Below are 25,061 nucleotides of genomic sequence, written 5' to 3'. Positions count from 1 at the left end.
CCTTAATTATCCTGGCAGCACTTCTCCGACAGCGTGCAGTGTAAAGTGAGTCCACGGACAGGAGATTGGTTTCTGTGATGTGCTGCGCTGTGTTCACGATCTTCTGCAGCTTCTTTCGGTCTTGGACAGGACAACTTCCATACCAGGTTGTGATGCACCCTAGAAGAATGCTTTCTACGGTGCATCTATAAAAATTAGTGAGGGATTTAGGGGACAGGCCAAATTTCATGACATGTACATACTCTGACAATAAATTTTACTTTGAACTTTGAATTTTTGACCTATGTTCAATTCATCACTGTACAAATAGGAAGAACGTTCAAACTTCTTACAATGGGTCTCCTCTGGGTGCTCTGATTTCCTCTTACATTTGAAAGGTGTATGGGTTAGGCTTAACAACTAGTGAGCATGTTTTGTTGGTACATAAAGTGTGGTTGCTCTTGTGGGCTGTCCCCAGCACATCCTCAGATTGTGTTGGTCATTGACGCAAACTACGCATATCAAAGTTCAAAAGGCTCAAAGGTTTAGAGGTTCATTTATTATCAAAATATACAACTCTGAAATTCTTCTTCTCCAGATGGCCATGAAAACAAGAAAAGAAAGGCAGCACAATCATCAAACCCCAAAACCCTCCTTCCTGTACAAAAAAACAAACAAAAATGGAACAAGTACATCAACTCCCAAATCCACCTCCCCCACACTCAAAAAATTGTGAAAGATTGAGTGAAAACACAGAATATTAAAAAAACACTGAGACTGAAAAATAGTCTATAGTCCAAGTCCATATCCAAAATGCAGAAAATCTGAGTAACATTCTCCGTTCATAGTGGCAGGCCTTTCCCTCTCTAGCAGCAAGCAATCCCACCAGTGATCAAAAGGCAGTCTCTTCTCTCTGTAGCAGAGCAAATTCCCAGTGATCAAAAGGCAGACTCCCCACTCTGTAGCAGTGTGATCTCACTAGTGATAAAATATAGTCTCCCCCTCCGTAGCAGAGTGAATTACCATTGATGAAAATACAGTCTCCTCTCTCTGTAGCAGGGTGAATTCCCAGTGATAAAAAGGCAGTCTCCCCTCTCTGACAGCAGAGTGGTTACCCAGCAATAAAAATGCAGGCAGCTGGCAATCACCCACCACATTCACCTCGATGTTTCATTCTCCCTCGTCACTTTAGCTGGTAAAGAATAGAAGCTTTAATCAGTGAAATGGAATTGAACATCGGCTCGTGCCCCTGCCCCAAAGCCTTCTCACCACGAGGTCCTCTCAGAGACTGTAGAGTACCAGAACATCCAAAAAAAATCACAGAACTGCAAATCACAGGCTTCATCAGTTCCAGAATAACATTCAGGATGAAAAACAAACAAACATAAAAGACAAAAAAAGGAAGAGAAATACATGGTTTCATGATCTATCCAGAAGACATCGACCAAAGGAGCATTGTACTCAGGTGCCATCTTGACCACAAGTGCATTGCGGGTGGGTTCTGCATATCACTGTATGTTTTATTGTACATGTGACAAATAAAGTTCATCTTCAATACTTAAAACTCAATTATTTCAATACATCTGGAACAATGCATTTATATGCATCTTAATAACGTTAATGTGGACAAAGATGATCTAAAATCATGCTGAGTTAGAATCAGAATCAGAACAAGTTCATTTGTTACAAATGTAGGGAAGTTTGTTTTTTATGGCTTCACAGCAGTACAAGTTATTACAAAATTGCTGTAAGTTCAAAGTAAATTTATTATCTCATATATATCAGTGCAGAAGACAACAAACTGGGCAAATACAAAAAGAAAGAAATAATAGAAATGAATAAATAAGCAATAAGTACCAAGAATGTGAGAGGAAGAGCCCTTAAAACTGAATCCATATTAGTTGGAACATCTCAATGACAGGCAAGTGATGTTGACTGAAGTTATCCCCTTTGGTTCAAGTTCCTGTTGGTTGAGGGGTAGTAACTATTCCTGAACCTGGTAGTGTGAGTCCTGAGGCTCCTGTGTTTTCTTCCCAATGGCAACAGTAAGAAGAAAGCATATCCTGGGTGTGGGGGTCCCTGATGATGGATGCTGCTTTCCTCTGACTGTGCTTCATGTAAATATGTTCAATGGTGGGGAGGGCTTTAGCAGCTGTATCCACTACATTTTGTAGACAAAAAGATCAGAAGTCTCGGCCCAAAACATCAACTGTTTATTCTTTTCCATAGATACTTAACTTGCTAAGTTCCTTCAGCATTTTATATGTGTTAACTTACATTTGCAGCATCTGCAGAATTTCATGTATTTAAAATTTTATGCAACACTCTAGGCGCTGTCTCATCACATCCCCATATAATTGCAGTAGGATTTCACACACATACACTGCCTTTTAACCTCTGGACGCGCTACTTTCTTTGGTCTCCAGCTGATTCAGAGATTTTTGGACACTGTGTCCCAAATTTACAGACCCAGGCTCTGGCTATCGGGCCTCAACTTCTAGATACCCAGTCAACCTTTGTGCTTTGAACCAGAACTCTGATTCACCTTTTCTCTTCGATCTTCAGCATCGACCACGGATCAATAAAGATCGCTGATGAAAACCAGAACTCCAGGCCTCAAACACGATACTTGCCAATCACGGGCCCCTGAAAATTAGGCTTTGAACTCTGGTCTCTCTGATAATGTGTCCACGAATGTCCTCACTGATCAGCAGGCCAGACACCTGACCATGTCCTCACCACTGGTCTTTGAACTCGGAGCATAGACTTAGGCTCCTGCCTGTCCTCTAATTCCCCTACGTCCCTGTCCCTAAACCTTAACCTGACCCCTAACTTCCTTCTTTGTCTCTAAAATCTGTTCTAGTTTGATTTTCCAAAATTCATCACGTCATACTTACCTGTATAGAAATCCACTGACCCACTTCCTTAAGTGATCCTGTCAACCTAAGATCCTCCTGTCATTTACAACAGCCTTCTTCACTAAAACAACAAAACCTCCCAATTTTGTGTCATTCACAGAATCACTGATCAATCTTGCTGCATCAGTATCCAAAATATTCAACATCCATGTAACTAACAGATAATAGCGACAGTACTGTAAGCTCTGTGGCATACCATTTGTGACCAGCTTCCATAGAACCATAGAACACTACAGCACAGAAAATAGGCCATTCGGCCCTTCTAGTCTGCGCCGAAACATTATTCTGCTAGTCCCATTGATCTGCATCCAGTCCATAACCCTCCAGACCTCTCCCATCCATGTACCTATTCAATTTATTCTTAAAACTTAAGAGTGAGCCTGCATTTACCACGTCAGATGGCAGCTCGTTCCACACTCCCACCACTCTCTGAGTGAAGATGTTCCCCCTAATGTTCCCCCTAAACCTTTCCCCTTTCACTCTAAATCCATGTCCTCTCGTATTTATTTCTCCTAAGCTAAGTGGAAAGAGCCTGTTCACATTTACTCTGTCTGTAGCCCTCATTCTGAGAAAGAAACTTCAACTACCACTCTCTGCTTCCTGCATCCGTAAAAACTTTGAATCCTCCAAATGAGCTCTCTCTGGATTCAACCTTCTAAAACAGACTAGTGCGCAGTCCCTTTTTGAAGGCCTTGCTAAAGTCAAAATGGACAACATCCACTGCCCTACCCTCATCTACCATTTTTGTTACCACTTCAAAAAGATTAAAAGGGATGTTAAGCATGAAATTCTGCATACAAAGCCATGCTGGCACCTCAAATCAGTCTTTATCAATCCAAGTCCTAATAGATCTTGTCCCTCCGGATTCCTGGTTAGCTTCCCCACCTCTGATGGCAGGCTAATTACTTGTAGATCACAGGCTTGTCTGTTACGTTTAGCAACTCCAAAACATTACACTAATTGTAAGGAAAACAAAGGAATTAAGAGATACAAGACTTAATTTGTTTTTAATTTAAGCGAGACACACACACATATCACATGTTGGCGTAACAATGTATGCCATTAATGTACTTTTACAGATATAACCCACAATGCATTATATAAGCAACAAAGAATCCTTAATAAAACAACATATTTACAATATTGCTCAAATATTGCTATAATATTGGCCACGTGGTGTTGGACACGTGGCCAAGCGGTTAAGGCATTCGTCTAGTGATCTGAAAGTCGCTAGTTGGAGCATCAGCTGTGGCAGCGTGTTTGTGTCCTTGAGCAAGGCACTTAACCATACATTGCCTTAGAGTCTGTGTGAGGAATGGCGCCCCACACAGACTTCCAATCTGTGCCTTGTAAGGCATGAAAATGTCCGACGAAGGCCTCTCATGGTCTGAGTCGACGCTCCCTCCCATTACTATAATATTAAATACACAACATTGTCCTTGCCACCCTCCTTAAATAACAGACCAACATTAGCCAGTTTCCAGCCTTCTGGAACTTCACCGGGGCTGGTGATGAAGCAAATATTTCTGCAGGATTTTCCACAATTTCTGCTTTTTCTCCTAAGCAAAGTCTGAGGATTCACTTGGCCAGGTTCTGGGTATTTATCCACCGTACTGTACTGCAAGTCTTTATATACTTTCTTTCTAACAAATGAATGTCTTTCAAAACAACTCCACCTAATCTCTTTGCAATCACCCTTTTAATCTTAATATATCTCTTGGGATTTTCCTTAACCTTACCTGCTAAATCCATCTCGTATCATCTTTCTGCTCTCCCAGTTTCCCTCTTAAGAGTATTCCCAATCTTGAAAAAAGGTTTAGAGCTTTCCCGGCATATATGATGAATAAGCTCCCACTGAAGATTGGAGTTCCATAATACAACACCAACAGAGAGACTCTTCCTTTCTTGTTCGTAAGTTCTGCCCTTATGGCCTCATTGGACTAAATACATCACCTCCACATACTTCTGTTACATCCTCCCTTGTCAGAAAGGCAGCATCCTCTCCTGGAGACCTGTACCTCTGTCACTTCTGTAGCACCTTTACCTGGGAACGCTGAGCTGCCAGTCCCGCCATTCTCTCATACATGTTTCTGTTACAGCTATAACATCTCAATCTTCAGAGCCAATCCACACTCTGCCTGCTTTACCAAATAAACCTTGTGTATTGAAATAAACTGAGTATTCCTTTCCCCACCTTTACTGTGACCCTGGCTCCCCTGATTACTAAGCATTTCTCTTTCCTCCTCAGTGTTTCCTCAGACCCTGTGGGAGGCTAGTGCTGAAATTGCATTGACCCTAGCAGGGATATTTAAAATATCTTTAGCCATAGGTGAGGTGCTGGAGGATTGGAAGATAGCTAGTGTTGTTCCATTGTTTCAGAAAGGCTCTTAGAATAAGTCAAGAAATTATAGGTTGGTGAGCATGGCATCAGTAGTGGGAAAGTTAAAAAACATAGGAACATAGAAAACCTTCAGCACAATACAGGCCCTTCGGCCCTCAAAGCTGTGCCAAACTTGTCCTTACCTTAGAACTACCTAGACTTACCCATAGCCCTCTATTTTTCTATGCTCCATGTATCCATCCAGGAGTCTCTTAAAATACCCCATCGTTTCCGCCTTCACCATCGCCACTGGCAGCCCATTCCACGCACTCACCACTCTCTGCGTAAAAAACATACCTCTGACATCTCCTCTGTACCTACTTCCAAACACCTTAAAACTATGCCCTCTCGTTCTAGCCATTTCAGCCCTGGGAAAAAGCCCACGACCACTGCCTCTCATGATCTTATACACCTCTATCAGGTCACCTCTCATCCTCTGTCGCTCCAAGGAGAAAAGGTCGAGTTCACTCTACCTATTCTCATAAGGCATGCTCCCCAATCCAAGCAACATTCTTGTATATCTCCTCTGCATCCTTTCAATGAATTCCACATCCTTCCTGCAGTGAGGTGACCAGAATTGAGCGCAATACTCCAAGTAGAGTGTGACTAGGCTCCTATATAGCTGCAACATTACCTCTCAGCTCTTAAACTCAGTCAAACGATTGATGAAGGTTATTGCACCGTATGCCTTCTTAACCACAGAGTCAACCTGCGTAGCAGCTTTGAGTGTCCTGTCGACTCGGACCCCAAGATCCCTCTGATCCTCCACACTGCCAAGAGTCTTGCCATTAATGCTATATTCTTCCATCATATTTGACCTACCAAAAATGAACCACCTCACACTTATCTGGGTTGAACTCCATCTGCCACTTCTCAGCCCAGTTTTGCATCCTATCAATGTCCCGCTGCAACCTCTGACAGCCCTCCATACTATACACAACACCCCCAACCTTTGTGTCATCAGCAAACTTACTAACCCATCCCTCCACTTCCTCATCCAGGTCATTTATAAAAATCATGAAGAGTAAGGGTCCCAGAACAGATCCCTGAGGCACACCACTGGTTAAAGACCTCCGTGCAGAATTTGACCCATCTACAACCACTCTTTGCCTTCTGTGGGCAAGCCAGTTCTGGATCCACAAAGCAATGTCCCCTTGGATCCCATGCCTCCTTACTTTCTCAATATGCCTTGCATGGGGTCCTTTATCAAATGCCTTGCTGAAATCCATATACACTACATCTACTGATCTACCTTCATCAATGAGTTTAGTCACATCCTCAAAAAATTAAATCAAGCTCGAAAGGCACGACCTACCTTTGACAAAGCCATGTTGACTATTCTTAATCATATTATCCCTCTCCAAATGTTCATAAATCCTGCCTGTCAGGACCTTCTCCATCAACTTACCAACTACTGAAGTAAGACTCACTAGTCTATAATTTCCTGGGCTATCCCTCCTGCCTTTCTTAAATAAGGGAACAACATTTGCAACCCTCCAATCCTCCAGAACCTCTCCAGTCCTCATTGATGATGCAAAGTTCATTGCCAGAGTCTCAGCAATCTCCTTCCTCGCTTCCCCACAGTCGCCTGGAGTACATCCCATCCAGTCCCTGTGACTTATCCAACTTGATGCTTTCCAAAAGCTTCATCACATCCCCTTCCTTAATATCTACATGCTCAAGCTTTTCAGTCCACTCCAAGTCAGCCCTACAATCGCCGAGATACTTCTCTGTAGTGAATACTGAAGGAAAGTATTCATTAAGTACCTCTGCTCTCTCCCCCAGTTCCATACACACTTGTTGGAAGATATTCTAAGGGACTGGATATTTAAGTATTTGGATAGACCAGAACTGATCTTGGATAACTAACGTAGCTTTGTGTGTGGTAGGTTGAGTCTTTCAAGTTACTTGTCGAGTAGGTCGAGTAGGTTGAGGCTTTCAAGGAAGTTACCGGAAAAGTTGATGAAGACAAGACAGTGAATGTTGTCTACATGGACTTTAGCAAGTCCTTTGACAAAGTTCTGCATGGGAGGTTGGTCAAGAAGTTTCTGTCACTTAGTATTCAATATGAGGAAGAAATTGGATTAGATATTGGCATCATGGGAGAAGCCAGAGACAAGTTGTAGATTGTTGACTCTGACTTGATGCCTGTGACTAATGGAGTGCCACAGGGATCAGTGCTAAATCCAATGTTGTTTGTCACCTATATCAACAATCTAGAAAGCGAGATGATAATGTAGTTAACTGGATCAGCAAATGTGCAGCTCTCACCAAGATTGGGGATGTAGTGAATAGCGAGGAAGACTATCAAAGCTTACAGCAGAATCTGGATCAGCTGGAAAAATGGCCTGAAAAATGGTTCCTGAAATTTATCGCGACAAGTGTGAAGTGTTGCACTTTGGGAGGAACGGCCAGGGTAGGTTTCACCGTGTGAGTACTGAGGAGTGAGGAGTGTGGTAGAACAGAGGGAGCTGGGAATACAGATCCATAATTCCTTGAAAATGGTGACACAGGTTGATGGAGTTGTAAAGAAAGCTTTTGGTACTTGACCTTCATAAATCAATTTATTGAGTACAGGAATTGGGATGTTATGTTGAAATTTTATAAGACATTGGTGAGGCCTAATTTGAAGTATTGTGTGCAGTCTTGGTCAGCTACCTACTGAAAAGATGTAAATGAGATTGAAAGAGTGCAGAGAAAATTTACAAGGATGTTGCTGAGATTTGAGGACCTAAGTTATAGGAAATGGTTGAATAGGTTTGGACTTTATTCCTTAGAATGTAGAAGACTGAGGGGAGATTTGACAGAGGTGTACAAAATTATGAAGGATATAGATAGGTTAAATGCGAGCCGGCTTTTTCCACTGAGATTGAGTGAGACCAGAACTCGAGGCCATAGGTTAAGGGTAAAAGGTGAAATGTTTAAGGGGAACATGAGTGTTGAACAAGCTGCCAGACCAAATGGTGGATGCAGAGTTGATTTCAACCTTTATGAGAAATTTGGATAGGTCCATGGATGGAAGAGTTATGGAGGGCTATGTTCTGGGTCCTGGTTGATGGGTCCAGTGAGATTAATGGTTTGTCATCGACTAGATGGGCCTTTTTTCTGTGCTGTAGTGTTCTATGACTCTATGAATCTTTGTTGCTAATAGTGCTGAACAGATGTAATGTAGAAGATATAATGTCATGAAGACAAACTGAAATATATTTACTGAAGAAGTGATGACCTTTTCGGACATGAGCTTTCAAAACATGTTTTCTATCACACCTGGAGACAATGGGGGAAAAAGATTGCAGTATAGAAAAATCTATATTCTCCAATCAGAACAAGCACCAAAAATTCTTCTCAGTTAGGTTCAGGCTTGGCAAAAGTGATGGTAGCAGGTAACAAGTTGGTGTGAAAAGACATGCAGTAGGCTCTTCATCTGGGCAAATAGTTCAATCTGATTGATGGTCAGCAAATATTCATGGTTCTGCATTCACCAGGAGAAGACTGATAAAAATAACTATAAACTCTGTATACTATTACTTTTACTTCATTAGAAAGATAGTATGATTAATCTTACAGAAACTATTCTTATGCCTTTTCCTTAATGACCAAGCATACAAAATTAGATACGGGGCTAATGTAGATTACTGTGCATGAATGTTTCTGGTATTTAATTTTCACCTTTTGTTACTAATAAATGAAGTGGTGTCCAACATATTGTGCCCTCTGGCTGAATGAGGATGTTTAAGCGGGCAATCATACAGACAGGAAGCATAGTGACACATCAAATTCAAGAATTGTACATTTCACCCCAGTAATTACTCTAACTGAAACTGTTATACAAATATTTATTAATTATCGCAATCGTAATACAAAGTTTAATGAAGAGTGATCAATGATTATTAGATTAGTAGATTAGTAGATTATTAGATTATGAGGACACGCAGTCCTATTTTATTGTCATTTAGTAATGCATGCATTAAGAAATGATACAATATTTCTCCGGTGTGATATCACAAAAACACAGGACAGACCAAGACTGAAAAACTAACAAAAAACACATAATTATAACATATAGTTACAACAGTGCAACAATACCATAACTTGATGAAGAACAGTCCATGGCACAGTAAAAAAATGTGAAATGATAACTTTGTTTCTTTCACTAGACAGATGCCATCTGACCTGCTATGTATTTTCACAATGACGTAATATATTTTTACTTAGTCAGAAAGATGGTGTATCTTTATCTGGAAACGCAATGTTTACTGAAGGGCTACATACTTAGTCAGAATAAATCACAATATATCCAACGGACCTGGTTGGTAAAACCAAAATAATTTCCATTTTGGAACAGTAAACAGACATAAAGTTGGCAACCCATGGATAAAATATCAATACCCTAGTTAACCAAAGATTCAGAGAGCATTCAGTTCCAGCCAAAGTCCTGGTCCGTTGGGATCCAGGAATTTAGCAGAGTTAAGGTTAATAACCAATTTGCCAAAGCACAGTGAGTGATCCTGCTCTCTCTAGCTCTGTGCATGATACCATAAGGCCATAAGACATAGGAGCCGAATTAGCCCACTCAGCCCATTGAGTCTGCTCCGCCATTCCATCATGGCTGATCATTCCACAGATTCACTGCTCTCTGGCTAAAAAAAAAATTCCTCCTTACCTCTGCTCTAAAAGGTCACCCCTCAATTTTGAGTTTGTGCCAGCTAGTTCTGGATACCCCCCGCCATAGGAAACATCCTCTCCACATCCACCCTATCTTGTCCTTTCAACATTCGGTAGGTTATGGAAAGTATTCCATCATCATCTTCTCTCAATCCTTTTCTAGCACTAAAAGATTTACCACTGGGAATTTTCTGGGAAAAATTTCAGAAGCTGCTCATGTGTAAGTACATATTGCTAACTGAGCTATGCTGTAATGATATAACTTGTCCCTCATGTTACATAATTAACGTGGCTGCCCTAACTACCTCATACTACTCCTCACACTTTCTCCCATCCAGTCTGTAGTGGGTTTGACACGATGTCATCATGTTTTTTACAGCATTGGTGACCTAGATTCAATCCTGGAACTGTCTGTAAAGAATTTGTATTTTCTCACTGTGATTCAGAATCAGAATCAGAATCAGGTTTATTATCTGCAGCACGTGATGTGAAACTGGTTAACTTAGTAGCAGCAGTTCAATGCAATACATAATCTAGCAGAGAGAAAAAAAAATAAAAATAATAATAAATAAACAAGTAAACCAATTACATATATTGAATAGATTTTTAAAAAAATACAAAAACAGAAATACTGTATATTAAAAAAAAGTGAGATGGTGTCCAAAGATTCAATGTCCATTTAAGAATCGGATGGCAGAAGGGAAGAAGCTATTCCTGAATCTCTGAGTGGGTGTCTTCAGGCTTCTGTGCCTGCTATCTGATGGTAACAGTGAGAAAAGGGCATGCCCTTCCTCTGGGAGTTCTGGTTTCTGCCAACATTCCAAATACATATTGTTACGTTTGTTCTTTAACAAAGGCAAACTTTGCATGGGTTTTAATACTAGCACATATTTATTTGCAGTACTTGGCTTCTAGCTCATTTCTGACCAGCTCATGGCTTCAGCTCAGCCTGAGCGCACACCACCTGTTCCCCAACACCACTTCCAGTTCCAGGTGAACCGCCTGCATTGCACACCGAGAACTGCAGATCTTTAATATGTACACACATATGGACTGGGTTACTGAGTTGTGGGCATACTATGTTGGCGCCAGAAGCTGGCCGTTTAGCACTATCCTCGCTGATTTGATTTCACGCAAATGATGCATTTCTGTGTACGTTTTGATGTTTTGATGTATATGTGACAAATAAAGCTATTCTTTTCCTTTGTCTTGGCTCGGTAAATGTATCCTAAAATACACCTTGCAGTACAAAGATGATTTTACTTTCGAGAGTGAATCCAACATATCAACCAAAATTACTCCCAGACAATTTTAGCTGTCTCGGTAATTATTTCCAACTTGGGGGTGCAGATTTAAATAAGCTATGCTGCTGAGCTGGCTTTGAATGTAGGAGGAAAGATGAAATTATGAAAGTTAGATCAGATGGACTTATCCTTTTGTAATATCAGAATTAGCAGGTTTCTCACAAGATATGTTGATACAGAATGAGCTGAAGTGAATTACAATTCATATCTGAACACATGAGGAGCCAAGTCCCTGCTGCTATCAATGTGAGCCCGAGTCTTTGTTTCTACAATGGAGACTGGAAATCCATTTGCATGTAAAGCCAAGCTGATATTCTTTGTAAAAGATGGTTGTGCTCATTAATTACAGATAGGCTGGCTGCTTCTGAAGTTATAGACTGTGAAAAAATCATTCATTAAGTGTTGCAAAACGCATATTCTCCTTGCACACCAAAATTAACCTTTAAGGCTTCTTCCTCTTATGATTTATTGGCTATGTTAGTATTTTTGCAACTATCTCCTTCAAGTTCGGAATGTGCTCATCAGCTGGTGTGCACTGTGTGCTTTACACTCATTTAAAAATCTTTGGTGAAGAGCACAGTTCATTCTTACATTCTTCATCATAATACTCACAATTAAGTTATCACTACAGCCATCAGTTCCATTTCAATGCAGATGCACTGAACATGACACTGAAAAAAGACCATGAAAATCTAGCATAGATGACAAAACAGCTTTTATTATCTTCATCCCTTGCCCATTAGATTCATGTTCTGATGCTTTAGATATTTTGTCAGTTCCTATTTTTATCTTTCACTGATATCTGTAGACAGAAAATACTATGCCATTGTTAAGGTATATTCACACTATCCATTCTAAATATTTAATAGTTCAATGGTTCCATTTAATATCAAAGAATGCATATAATATACAACCTGCAATTCTTGTTCTTCGCAAACATCTTGAAAACAGAAGAGTGCCCCAACGAATGAGTGACAGGAAAAACATTAGAAGCCCAAAGCCCCACCACTTCCCCCTTCCCCATTTACTTCAGCAAAAAAAGCATTAGCACCATCTCCCCACCAAGCAAGCGATAGCAAAGCCCCCAAGCAAGACACTGATCTGCAGTGCAGCACGAACTAATCGTTCATCCCACAATTCAACATACAACAGGCTCTCTCTCTCCCTCTCCCTCTCCCTCTCTCTCTCTCTTTTTCTCTCTCTCTCTTTCTCTCTCTCTCTTTCTCTTTCTCTCTCCATAATAAAGGGACAGAGAGATGTCCCCCTTTCACAGTGAGAGAGGAGACCAAACAAAGACAAACAACTCGCTGATTTAAGGTGTTAAAGTCTACCGCATTGCCTTTTTTCCCCACATTCTCTGACTCAAGAATCATCAACAAACTCTCCCCTACCAATGAGACGAAGAGAGAGAGTGTGCAATTCATTGAGTATGGAGTCTCCGATAGCTCATCCGCTGTTGGTGGCACCGTTATAGATTCACCCCAGGGCCACAAAGCTTCAGAATCCTGAAGATGAGTTTGTCTTCTAAGCTGTGTGCTTGGGATATTGAAAAACGGCCATTCGATGAGCCCTGAGAGTGGGTCCCATCACCACAAGGAACCAAAGTTTGAGTGTACCTCTAAGTCAGGATCTTCAACAAAACCCCATCCACCTGGAAATGGAAAAAGAAGGACATTAAAGGTAGAAATTAAGCTGTTTCTGCAGATGAGCCTAAAGGAGTCGTTATCAAGTGCCATCCTAGCATGGACCTTTCCAAATCATTAAAGATGTCCTCCTTCTTTAATAAATGGGGTTTCTCTCCCTCTACTATTGATGCTGCCCTCACTCTTATCTCCTTCATTTCCCCGATATCTGCATTCACCCCATCTTTCCACCATCATATGAATGGTCGAATCCTTCTTGTCCTAACCTACCACATTAGCCTCCACATCCAACATCCAACACATTATCCCCCTGTTACTTTTGAATTCTCCAGAGGGATCCTACCGCTAAGCATTTCTTTATTCCACCCACCCCACCCTGCTTTCCACAGGGATCACTTCCTCCGCGGTTTCTATTTCCTTGTCTAATCCTCCCTCCCCACCAATCTCCCACAGGCACCTATCCCTGCCCATACACTTTCTCCCTCACCCTCATTCAGGAGCCCAAACAGTACTACCAGGTAAGGCAACACTTCACCTGCGAATCTAGTGGGGTTATCTATTGTGTCCGATGCTCCTGATAAGACCTCCTCTGCATTGGTGAGACCTGTCGTAAATTGGGGGACTGCTTCACTGAGCAACTCCACACCATCCGCCAAGTGGGACTTCTCAATGGCCGAACATTTTAATTCCCATTCCCATTCTGAAATGTCGGTCCAAGGCTTCCTCTTGTGCCATGATGAAACACACTCAGGGTAGAGAAGCAACACCATATATTCCATCTGATTACGCTCCAACCTGATGGAATGAATATTGATTTCTCCTTCCGGTAAACAAATTCCACCGTCCCCATTCCCCACTCTGACTTTTCACTTCCCCTGTGTCCCCTCCTCTTCTCTTTTCTCCTGTGGTCCATTTCCCACTCCTATCAGATTGTTTCTTCTCCAGCCCTTGACCTTTCTCAGTCACCTAGCTTCACCTATCACCTTCCAGCTAGCCTCCTTCCCCTCCTCCCATCTTTTTATTCTAGCATCTGCTCCCTTCCTTATCAGTCCTGAAGAACGGTTGTAGTCAGAAACATCAACCATTTATTTTTTTCCATAGATGTTGCCTGACATGTTGAGTATGTGCATTGCTTTGGACATTTATTGCTAACACCACTGAAAGCAAAAGAAATTGGAGATGTTGGAAATCTGAAATGAAAACTAAAAATGCTAGAACTCAGTATCCATGGAGGGAGAAATAGAATTAATGTTTCAGGTTTTATTTGTGTGAACAAATTCATCATATTCATATTCTTTAAAAAAATATGTGAATGGATGCCTAATACAGGATTGTGTATACATTTGTCCTCGGGAGGTAGAAATCCCTGGCAAGATAACTTTCATTATCAGCTATTAATTGCCCATACGGTGATGTTGATCTTGTGATGGTATAAGGTCTGAAGTTCTCAAGTAGTGACTAGTGAAAATGTGCTATTGCTAATTTCAGTCCTTTCTGACTAAAGGTTTTCAACCTAAAACTTCACATCTGTTTTTCTTTCCAAAGATGCTGTCTGGCCTACTGTTCTTCCGGCATTTCTGTTCTTCTTTCAGATTTTCAACATCTGCAGCATTTTGATTTTGTTTGTTATTTATTGTAAAGGTCCAAAGGTGGTTGAACTTAAGTGGATATTGGAAAGGATTGTGATTAATGATTAAAGGTCAGCTTTATTCGTCATACAAATAGTGAAATGCTTTATGTGCATTAATGACCAACACATCCGAGCATGTGGTAGGGGCAGCTGCAGCTGTTGCCAACATGGCAAAAAGTTTTACCCTTCAACCAGCAGGCTCCTGATCCAGCTTCACTCACTCACCTCAACACTGAACTGATTCCACAACCAATGGGCTTACTTCCAAGGACTCTACAACTCATGTTCTTTACGTTAATAATTTACTTATTTATTATTATTATTTGCTTTTTTTTGTATTTGCACACTTTGTCTTTTGCACATTAGTTGTCGGTCTTTCCATTGAATCTATTGTATTTTTTATTATGAATGCCTGCAAGAAAATAAATCTCAGGGTGGTACAAGTTGACAGATATGTACTTTGATAATAAATTTACTTTAAGCGTTGAACTTTGAGCAACTGTTTTTACTTAAAACACGCAAAAGCATACCTGAAGTAGCTTACTATATGGAGATTGTTAAGAGAGAAAACTAGCAATAAATAAAATAATTAGTGTGATTTTCTTCTTCAGACATCAATATGTTTTGATCTTTTATGATTCTCAGCTACAAAACTTTTCACTCTAAAGTTATTTCGGAAGCAAGTGAATAAACAAATTTGTGGTGTTACATACTTCATGGATATCTTGTGATTATCTTATGGGGATGATGTAATGGTCTTGTGGAGGTCACATGATGTAATTTTCCCACCGATGTGAGGTCACGTGATGACCTGTTCTCACCAGGTATATAAATGTAGACCCCTGGTGATGCAGTTAGTTTTCAGTTAGATTGTCAGTCAGATACTCCGCTACGCTGCTTATTAATCTCATGACGCGGTATAGTTTTAAAATGGAGTTTTACTGTCTATTGTAAGGTACAGAAGTGTTGGGCCGGTAGCTTCACCAATAGCTGCCAGATTTGTTGATGTATCTTTTCAGTAATATTGGAGAGTGAAGACGGGAACCTGAAGGAGTCATTCGGCGGTTTTGGAGAGAATTGACCATTATTGAATTTGTTCAGGTAAGAATGATCTGCATGAGATAACCTCTGCTAAAAGAAGCAGAAAAGGTTATGCAGTATCTAGTCTATTCTACAGAGGAAAAAGGTCAGTCCCTTTGAACTGTTTTATTTCGGTCGACAAGGCAGGTTACAGTTGGGATTGACAGTAACGTTGTGTCTTCGAGGAATCCTTTACTTCAGGAAAGTCTCTCCTAATTGACTGTATAAATATCTTGGACTTTCAAATTTACCATTCTAAGAACTGTGTTTGAACTTACCACTTTAATACTGTGTTCACATTTACCGCTTTAAGAACTAGTACTGAGTTTGGCGGTTTGTTAACTGGCCACATAGCAGTTTACTTCCGGTTAAGGTGTTTCGTTTGTTTATCATTTTACTAATTTTAGCTGAGTTTAATAAATGTTTATTTGTTTGTAGAACCTGACTCATTTCTGTATTCATTGTTGCTGGTCACGTGACGGTGGGTAAAAAGAGAAAATCATTTATACTACTGTAAGTTCAGGATTATGACATTTAAATGTAGATGTCACAATAAAAAGATTAAATATTATCAGTGTTCAGTGTTCTGGAGAACAGTAAATGGTATCTCAAACCTTGTGATTAACAGAACCAATTTAACAAGGGATTATATTTCTTTGAAAGGAGGGGAGCAGTGTGTATGGGCATGAATTTGTTAACGAGCAGCTCTGCATTTCACTTCCACTTTACTGGTGACAAAACCAACATGGCCTTGCATGAAGCTTGAACAGAAAGTCTCTTCCTTTATCCATTGCACAGTGTCACTCCTTGGTTCAGCATTACAACATAATTGTGAGAAAGGTCAGTCAAGTTTGTCTCAGGTTTCCCAATGCCATTACCCACGTGTGCAAATTCTATACCTGTGTTTGCAGCAGTCAAAGTGTTTTAATGGCTCTGGGCCTACACTCACTTGTGTATAGAAGAATGAAGATGGATATCATTGAAACCTATCAAATATTGAAAGGCTTGGATAGAATGGACATGGGGGGTATGTTTCCAGTAATGGGAGAATCTAGAACCAGAGGGCAAAGCCTCAGCATAAATGAACATCCCTTTAAAACAGAGATGAGGGGGAATTTCTTTAGCTAGATGGTGGTGAAATGTGGAACTCATTGCCACAGATGGCTTTGGAGGCCAAGTGATTGGGTAGATTTAAAATGCAGTTTGATAGGTTCTTAATTGTAAAGCTGTCAAAGATTTCAGGAGAAGGCAGGAGAGTAGGGTTGAGAGGGATAATAAATCAGTCATGATGGAATTAAATAGCCTAATTATGCTCCTATGTCTTATGTTCTTATGAGAGATCTTGACTATTCCCCTCCTGTTCATGCAGAGTGTGATAAGCCAATAGCAATAGCTTGGAGCCCATTGGAAATATAGGGGCCTTCTCAACAGGTAGAGTCAGGAATTCTTAATTGCATTCCGCTGTGCCTTATTTCATTAAATACATGTAAACAATCAAATTTTGTATCTGTTGTCTTAAATTTGTAGCAGAAAGCTTTACATGCAAATATAAAGCGCTGATATTCCACCTGGGTTAAGTGATATGGCTACCTGAACTATGAAAGCTATTTATGAATGCTTGGCAAAATGAGAGGTCACCTTCCCCCAGCACCCAGAACATGTTAAATGATTGGTCTATGATAACTAGAGCCACTATTCATTTACATTAAAAACAATTTGAAACTTGTGTTTACTCAAGTTTAGTTATGTGCATTGAATGCCTTATCAGACAAAATTACTGGTTCGCTTAACTGGTGCACTTAAAACGATCTAGTCTGAGCTGGAGAGTATGGATCAGTCATTCGTTCTTTTGAGAAAAACAAAATGACCAGAGATTATCCTTTTGCAGTATCTCAACCCAAAATGTCAACAAGTCCTTTCCTCCTGCAGATGCTGAGTTCCTCTAGCAGGCTGTTTGTTGCTCCTGATTTCAACATCTGTAGTCTCCTGAAACTCCTGCTTACTGGCTGAGTGGCACTTGGATATGTGGGATTGCAGTGTACAGGAGTGAGATATATACAAGCACCCAGGTGTCATGCATACTGAGGTTCTATCTGTTCTCAAGGGTAGATCTGGCCTTGTTGCCATGGAACATTCCATTGAGATGGATCTGTTCTTCTTAGGCAAGTTTCTGCATCACACACCTTTTGTCAGGAAGGAATCAGACAGTGGTCCAAATGGAATATGCTCTTAGAAACAGAAACATTAAAAAACCTACAGCACTATACAGGTCCTTCGGCCCACAAAGCTGACACGTCCTTACCTTAGAACTACCTTGCCCATAGCCCTCTATTTTTCTAAGCTCCATGTATCCATTCAGGAGTCTCTTAAAAGACCCTATTGTTTCAGCCTTCACCACCGCCGCTGGCAGCCCATTCCACGTACTCAGCACTCTCTGCGTAAAAATCTTACCCCTGACATCTCCTCTGTACCTACTTCCAAATACCTTAAAACTGTGCCCTCTCATGCTAGCCATTTCAGCTCTGGGAAAAAGCCTCTGACTGTCCACATGATCAATGCCTCTCGCTATCTTGTGCACCTCTATCAGGTCACCTCTGATCCTTCGTTGCTCCAAAGAGAAAAGTCCGAGTTCACTCAATCTATTCTCATAAGGCATGCTCCCCAATCCAGGCAACATCCTTGTAAATCTCCTCTGCACCCTTTCAATGGTTTCCATGTCCTTCCTGTAGTGAGGTGACCTGAATTGAGCACAATACTCCAAGTGGGGTCTGACCAGGGTCCTATATAGCTTTCAATCATTTTCAGTTGTTTGGCATAATGCCTTATCATCAGAATTCTCAAACATACATCTTTAGCCATAAGTTTAACAGACAGTGGTTCAAATGGCATATCCTCAGTATTCCGCTGAAAAAGGAGAAGATTGATCTTGTGTGTTGGTTCAGTCATTTGGCAGAATGCCTCATCATCAGAACTCCCAAACAAGCTCCAAGGCCAGTAGAAAGGTCTCTATTTATAACATTTTCCAAGCACAACTAGAGTCTCAATCCCACTGCACGTTTCCTATTGATGTTGTCTGAAGTATGGATGACATGGTCTTCCACCTCTTGGTGAACTTTGAAAGTCTGGAAGGAGATGCAGTGATCTTTGCTGTGTTTCATACAAAGCAGCTGTGAAACACAGGATTTGGTGTTCTGCATTTTTTTCCCCCATGAATGTATACTGAGAGAATCATTGAAGGCTGTTAAAAGACCATTAACTTGGTGAAAAATGTGACTGGACACAAAACCGAGTGAAACTGATTTCCACTGGCTTTTTCAGTCACAATTATCTGATCAGCAACCAGTCAGGAGACTAATACAAAACTAATCCCAGTATTGATCAATGGTGACAAAATATGAACTACAAATTCTTAAAGCTCTCTAGAAAGAGCACTCATAATTCCATCTGGAATATCTCCAGAGTGGAATTTGACATAATCTTTTGAGTGAATGAACATTTAATGAAGGGAGGTAAAATGGGCCATGCATTAAATTACCTTAATAACGAGCTGGAGGCAATGACAGGAAATTGAAAAGCTACCAAATGCAAACCAGTTTAACTCCCTTTTGGATAAAATCTTATAACAGCAAGGGCTAATTAAAAAAGGATGCAAATGTGTTTTTATTATGTAATAATAAATGTGAATGCTTTCCAACTATTTCTACCTGTTAAATATTCTGAAGCAGAGTATCCAGTAATAACTTCAAACATGATTGTTTAATTTATTACAGTTTGTTGTTTAAATTAGATAAAGTGTCATATCAAACCAAAGTATTAAACCAGATGCCTGGGATTGCAAATGATTGGATATCAAAGGAATAATGAAATGAATAATTGATGAATTTTGAAAATCTTTAGTTGATAAAGAGTGACACAATGCTTTTTTTTGAAAGAACATTGAACAGAGGAGAGTTGAATACATTCTGAAGTATAGGCATATTTATCACCCATAAAAGTTAACATAAAAGTGCACAAAACTGAAAATTAGTTTTAAGCATATGAATCTGCAGGAAAGGGAAGGATGTGTGAAATGTGTAGGATGAAGAAATTTGTTCAGTTGGGAATTCAATTATTATTTTAAATAGTTCGGCACAACATCGTGTAACCCTCAGGCTTGGCCAGCACATGTTCTTCTAGGGGAAAACAACTTCTGGCCCCGCCAAACTGAGAAATCTCATTTGAGTGGATGCTGCGTGATGCATTGCCCGGTTACAAATCCGCACTGCAAAATATCTGACAGTACACCATATGTAATCAAATGATTGAACTTTATAAATCTGAATCTGGATAGAGGGTTAGTAAAGAAAATAAAAAGTGAAAGGGCCCATTTTAAAGAAAAAGTCAAAAATGCACGATGGAGCTCTCTGCTACGGCTATGCATCAACCATCGATCTCCTCTGAGCGTCGCCGAACTTCGGACCCTTGCTCCCAGTCCATTCTGTCCACTGGTCTACCAGCTCTCTCCACAAGCGGCTTCCTTCTTCTTCTATCGTCGACAAAAGACCGCGAAAATCTCTCTTCCAGACTCACGAGAAAGAACTTCATTTTTCCCATTGGATAACATACATTCCAAAGCCCAGTTATCTCTAGTCATAAGCCAAACATTGCTGCTACAGAGAAGCCATTACATTAGCAGTGAAACATTGCAGAGGGGCCATTACAATTGTGGATTGAATGGCCTGTTCCTTTGCAGTACCCTTCCATGTTTTATGTTCTATATTTACAGATTACACAATGCGCTTCATGAATATAATGTCCCCACACTTCCACAAAACTGATTTCTGCTGGCAGTTACCAGTGACCAGCACCTAGACCCTCTCTTTCCTTGAGCTATCCTCTGGTGTGCACTTGAGCTATGAAGCCAGCTCTTATCTGACAGGTAAGTTCATCTAAACCTAAAGTGCTTGGAGAACCAGTTATTCTCAAAATTTCAAGCAGAATAGCAAACAGGATTAAAAAGCTGAGTAGATCTTCTTCAGGGGAAGTGTCTACAACCTGCAAATGTTAACTCTGTTTCTCTTCCGAAAAATGCTCCTTGATCTTCTCGCTGTTTCCAGCATTTTCTGATTTAATGTTATTCCCCATTATACTATTCCTATGTTGGTATGATATTGGAGTACATTATAAAAGTTGAGGTTTCAGGGTACTTGGAAACACATGAAAAAATAAGTCAAATTTAGATTAAGGGGAAATCTTGTTTGACAAATCTGTTGGAATGCTTGGAAGAAATAACAAGCAGGATTCACAAAAGCATGTTGGTGGTTGTTACTTACCTGGTTTTTCAATAGACTTTGACAAGGTGCCACATATGAGGCTGTTAAACAAGGTAAAAGTCCATGGTATCACAGACATTGGAGGGTGTCAAGGCGCAGAAGTGGATGTAGTCATGATTATTAAGGAGAAGGTGCTTGGGGAATCTGTAAGGTCTGAACGTAGTTAAGTCTCCTGGACAAGATAGACTACACCTGGATTTCTGAAAGAGGTAGCTGAAAAGATTGTGGAGGCATTAACAGTGATCTTTCAATAACCACTGGAATCTGGAATAGTTCTGGAGGACTGGAAAATAGCAAACGTCTCTCCACTCTTTATGAAGAGAGAGAGGAAAGAAATAAGAAATGATAGCCCAGATAGCCTGACTTCAGTGGTTGTTAAGATGTTGTGCTCAGGAGATCCAACCTTCTAAGGTAGTGAGATAAAAGAAGCACTTCAACAAGGAACACACATCAAAGTTGCTGGTGAACGCAGCAGGCCAGGCAGCATCTCTAGGAAGAGGTACAGTCGACATTTCGGGCCGAGACCCTTCGAAGGGTCCTGACAAAGGGTCTTGGCTTGAAATGTCGACTGTACCTCTTCCTAGAGATGCTGCCTGGCCTGCTGCGTTCACCAGCAACTTTGATGTGTGTTGCTTGAATTTCCAGCATCTGCCGAATTCCTTGTGCTTGCACCTTCAACAAGGAGAACCTTTTTAGTTCTGGTAGAATAATAGTGCTGTTCACAACCAGAGAAGCTAATAGTAGCTTTTAGAGTCGGTGTGTGTTACCACATTAGCATACATAACCACACAGCAGTCCTCATTGAGGGGTCAGTGGGGGAAAGCGTAAGCAACTTCAAGATCTGGCAATCATTATTTCAGAGGATCTATCCTGGGGACAACATATTGAGACAATCATGAAGAAGGTTATTATACTTCATTAAGAGTTTGTGGATGTTTGGTATGTCTCCAAAGACTCTAGCAAATTTCTGCAGATGTAACGTGGAGAACATTCTGACTGGTTGTATCACCACCTGGTATGTAGATTCTAATACACTGGACTGAAGGAGGACACAAAGAACTGTAGACTCAGCCAGATCCATCATGGGCACAACCCTTCTCACCATCAAGGACATCTTCAAAAGGCAGTGTCTCAAGAAGGTGGTATCCATCATTTAGACCATAAGATATAGGAGCAGAAGTAGGCCATTTGACCCATCGAGTCTGTTCCGCCATTCAGTCATAGGCCATAAGATATAGGAGCAGAAGTAGGCTATTTAGCCCATCATGTTGAATGTTCCACCATTCAATCATAGACTTATCCAATTCTTCCAGTCATCTCCCCCTCCCTTGCCTTCTCCCCATACCCTTTGATGCCCTGGCTAATCAAGAACCCATCTAACTCTGCCTTAAATGCACCCAATGACTTGGCTTCCACAGACCCTCAAGGAGGTGGTCTCTCAAGAAGGTGCATCCATCATTTGGGACCCTCACCATCCAGCACATGTCCTCTTCTCATTGCTACCATCAGGGAATTGTACAAGAGCCTGAATACCCACACTCAACATTTGAGGAAAAGCTTCCTCCCCTTTTCCATCGGATGGAAGTCATGCTGGGTTGACTGACCCCTTCTGTCGACGCTGCTCTTCCATGCCCTGGAAGGCAAAATGGACTGCTTTTACCTGCAGCTGACCCAGCGCCAGATGAGGATTTACTGCGCACTTTCTCCTGCAGAAACTTGTCTCCAGGAGAATATCCTATGCATCATCAAACTCCAGGCCATGCCACTCACTCAGGGACTTGTGCTAATATTATTTTGTGACTCCATGTGCTATGTAACTGTAACCTTCACTTTGGCTTGCTGCTAAATATCAGGGAGTGATAGACCCCAGCCCGGCCAAACTTAAGAAATCTTGTTTGGGTGGATGCTGCGCGATGTTGGAGCTCACTGATATGCCGATTGTCCACCATCAACCTCCTCCGATTGTCGCTGCCCTTCGGACCCTTACTCCAGGTCCACCTTGTTTGGTGGTCGACCAAATCTCTCCTTCACGTCTTCTCTCCTCATCTCTCCCCGGTAAAAGACCATGAAAATCTCTCTTCCAGATTCACAAGAAAGAACAACAACATTCCAAACCCTGTTATCTCTAGTCATAACCCAAACATTGCTGCTACAGAGAAACCATTACCAGTGAAACATAGAACATGGAATAGTACAGCACAGTACAGGCCCTTTGGCCCACAATGTTGTTCTGACCCTCAAACCCTGCCTCCCATATAACCCCCCACCTTAAGTTCCTCTATATACCTGTCTAGTAGTCTCTTAAACTTCACTAGTGTATCTGCCTCCACCACTGACTCAGGCAGTGTATTCCACGCACCAACCACTCTTTGAGTAAAAAACCATCCACTAATATCCCCCTTGAACTTCCCACCCCTTACCTTATTGAGCAGTGGTGCCCTGGGGAAACCTTACAGCATATTACACAATAGTGAAACCCTACAGCATACTACATTACTATATGTGCTACGTGCTGTGTGCTGTGTATGACTTGTATGTACTATGTTTTGCACCTGGAGGAACACTGCTTTGTCTAGCTGTATACTGCACATGTGTATGCTTAAATGACAATTAAACTTGAACTTGACCTTCTGAATGGTCCATGAAGAGGACCTCATCATTCCTCTTTTGCACTATTTGTTTATATTTTCATTGTAAGTTACGGTAATTTTTCATGCCTGCACTGTGCTGCTGCCACAACACAACCAATTTCATGACATGTGTCAGTGATAATAAACTTAATTCTTATTCTCATTGAACAATGTGCCTGAAAGACACAGGGGAATAGATGCAAATATCAAATTAACACTGGACATTTAACGCAACATCAACATTTTAAATTTTGCAGCTAACTGTGTCTAATCAGAGGATAAGATGGCCAAGCAATTCATAAAGTCACAGACTTTTACAGTGCAGAAACAGGCAATTTGACCCATCTTGTCTATGCTGAGCACAATGCCTCCCCAAACTAGTTCCACGTGCCTGAATTTTACCCATATCTCTCTAAATCACTCTTATTCATGTACTTATCCAAATATCTTCACTGTCCCTTCTGTTTCTAAGTTCTATCCATACGGCCATGCTGGACAATCTCCCAAGAGTACCATCTCTAAGCACTGCTGTAATGTCGTCCATTATCAAAAGGAAACACACTCTCCTCTTTTACCTGTACCTATGTTATAGCTGTAGGATCTGTATCCTGTAACACCAACATGTCAGCCTTGTCATTCCCTCAGTCATGTTTCTGTTATGACCATTGCATTCCAGTCCTCAGAAATGACTCAAGTTTTTCCTGTCACACCTCATGCTTTGAAATGAATGCAATTCTAACTCAGTATTCCTCCACACCCCGTTGATGTCATGATTGCTAAATTGCTCTCGCTGGCTACTTTATCCCATAACTTTGCCCCACTCAGAGTCCCACACCCCTCTTGGAAACACATAAACATTTATTCATTTATTCAAAAACAGAGCACAGTAGCATAGCTTTCGAGTGCCAGCTTTAACATCAGAGTTTGACTTTACGCCCTGACGTTAGGAGTTTATGCATTCTCCTGTGATTGTGCGGGCATCCTGTGGCTACTCCAGTTCGCTCCGACATTCCAAGGTTAGGGCTATGGATCTGTAGACCTGCAATGCTGGCAGCAGAAATGCGGCAATATTTGTATGTTGCTCAGCTCAATCCTCACTGATTTGATTTGACACTAATGATGCCATTCACTGTATGTTTCGATACACATGAGACAAATAAAGATAATCTTTAGCAGAGCATAACTTAAGCTGCTTTTAGAGTCATAGAGTCATAGATAAATACAGCACAGAAACAGGCCCTTTGGCCCAACTAGTCTATCCTGAACGATACTCCCATCAGCCTGCATCAGGACCATAGCCCTCCATACCCCTACCATCCATGTACCAGTCCAAACTTTTCTTAAGTGTTGAAATCGAGCTCGCATGCAGCACTTGTGTAGGCAGCTTGTTCCACAATCTCACGGCCCTCTGAGTGAACAAGTTTCCCTTAAACATTTCACCTTTCACCCTCAACCCATGACCTCTAGATGAAGTCCCACTCAATCTTAGAGGAAAAAGCCTGCTTTCCAGCTGAATTCTT

Source organism: Mobula hypostoma, chromosome 1, assembly GCF_963921235.1.
Source record: "Mobula hypostoma chromosome 1, sMobHyp1.1, whole genome shotgun sequence".
In the NCBI taxonomy this organism is placed as follows: Eukaryota; Metazoa; Chordata; class Chondrichthyes; order Myliobatiformes; family Myliobatidae; genus Mobula; species Mobula hypostoma.
Note: the sequence above shows the minus strand (reverse complement) of the source record.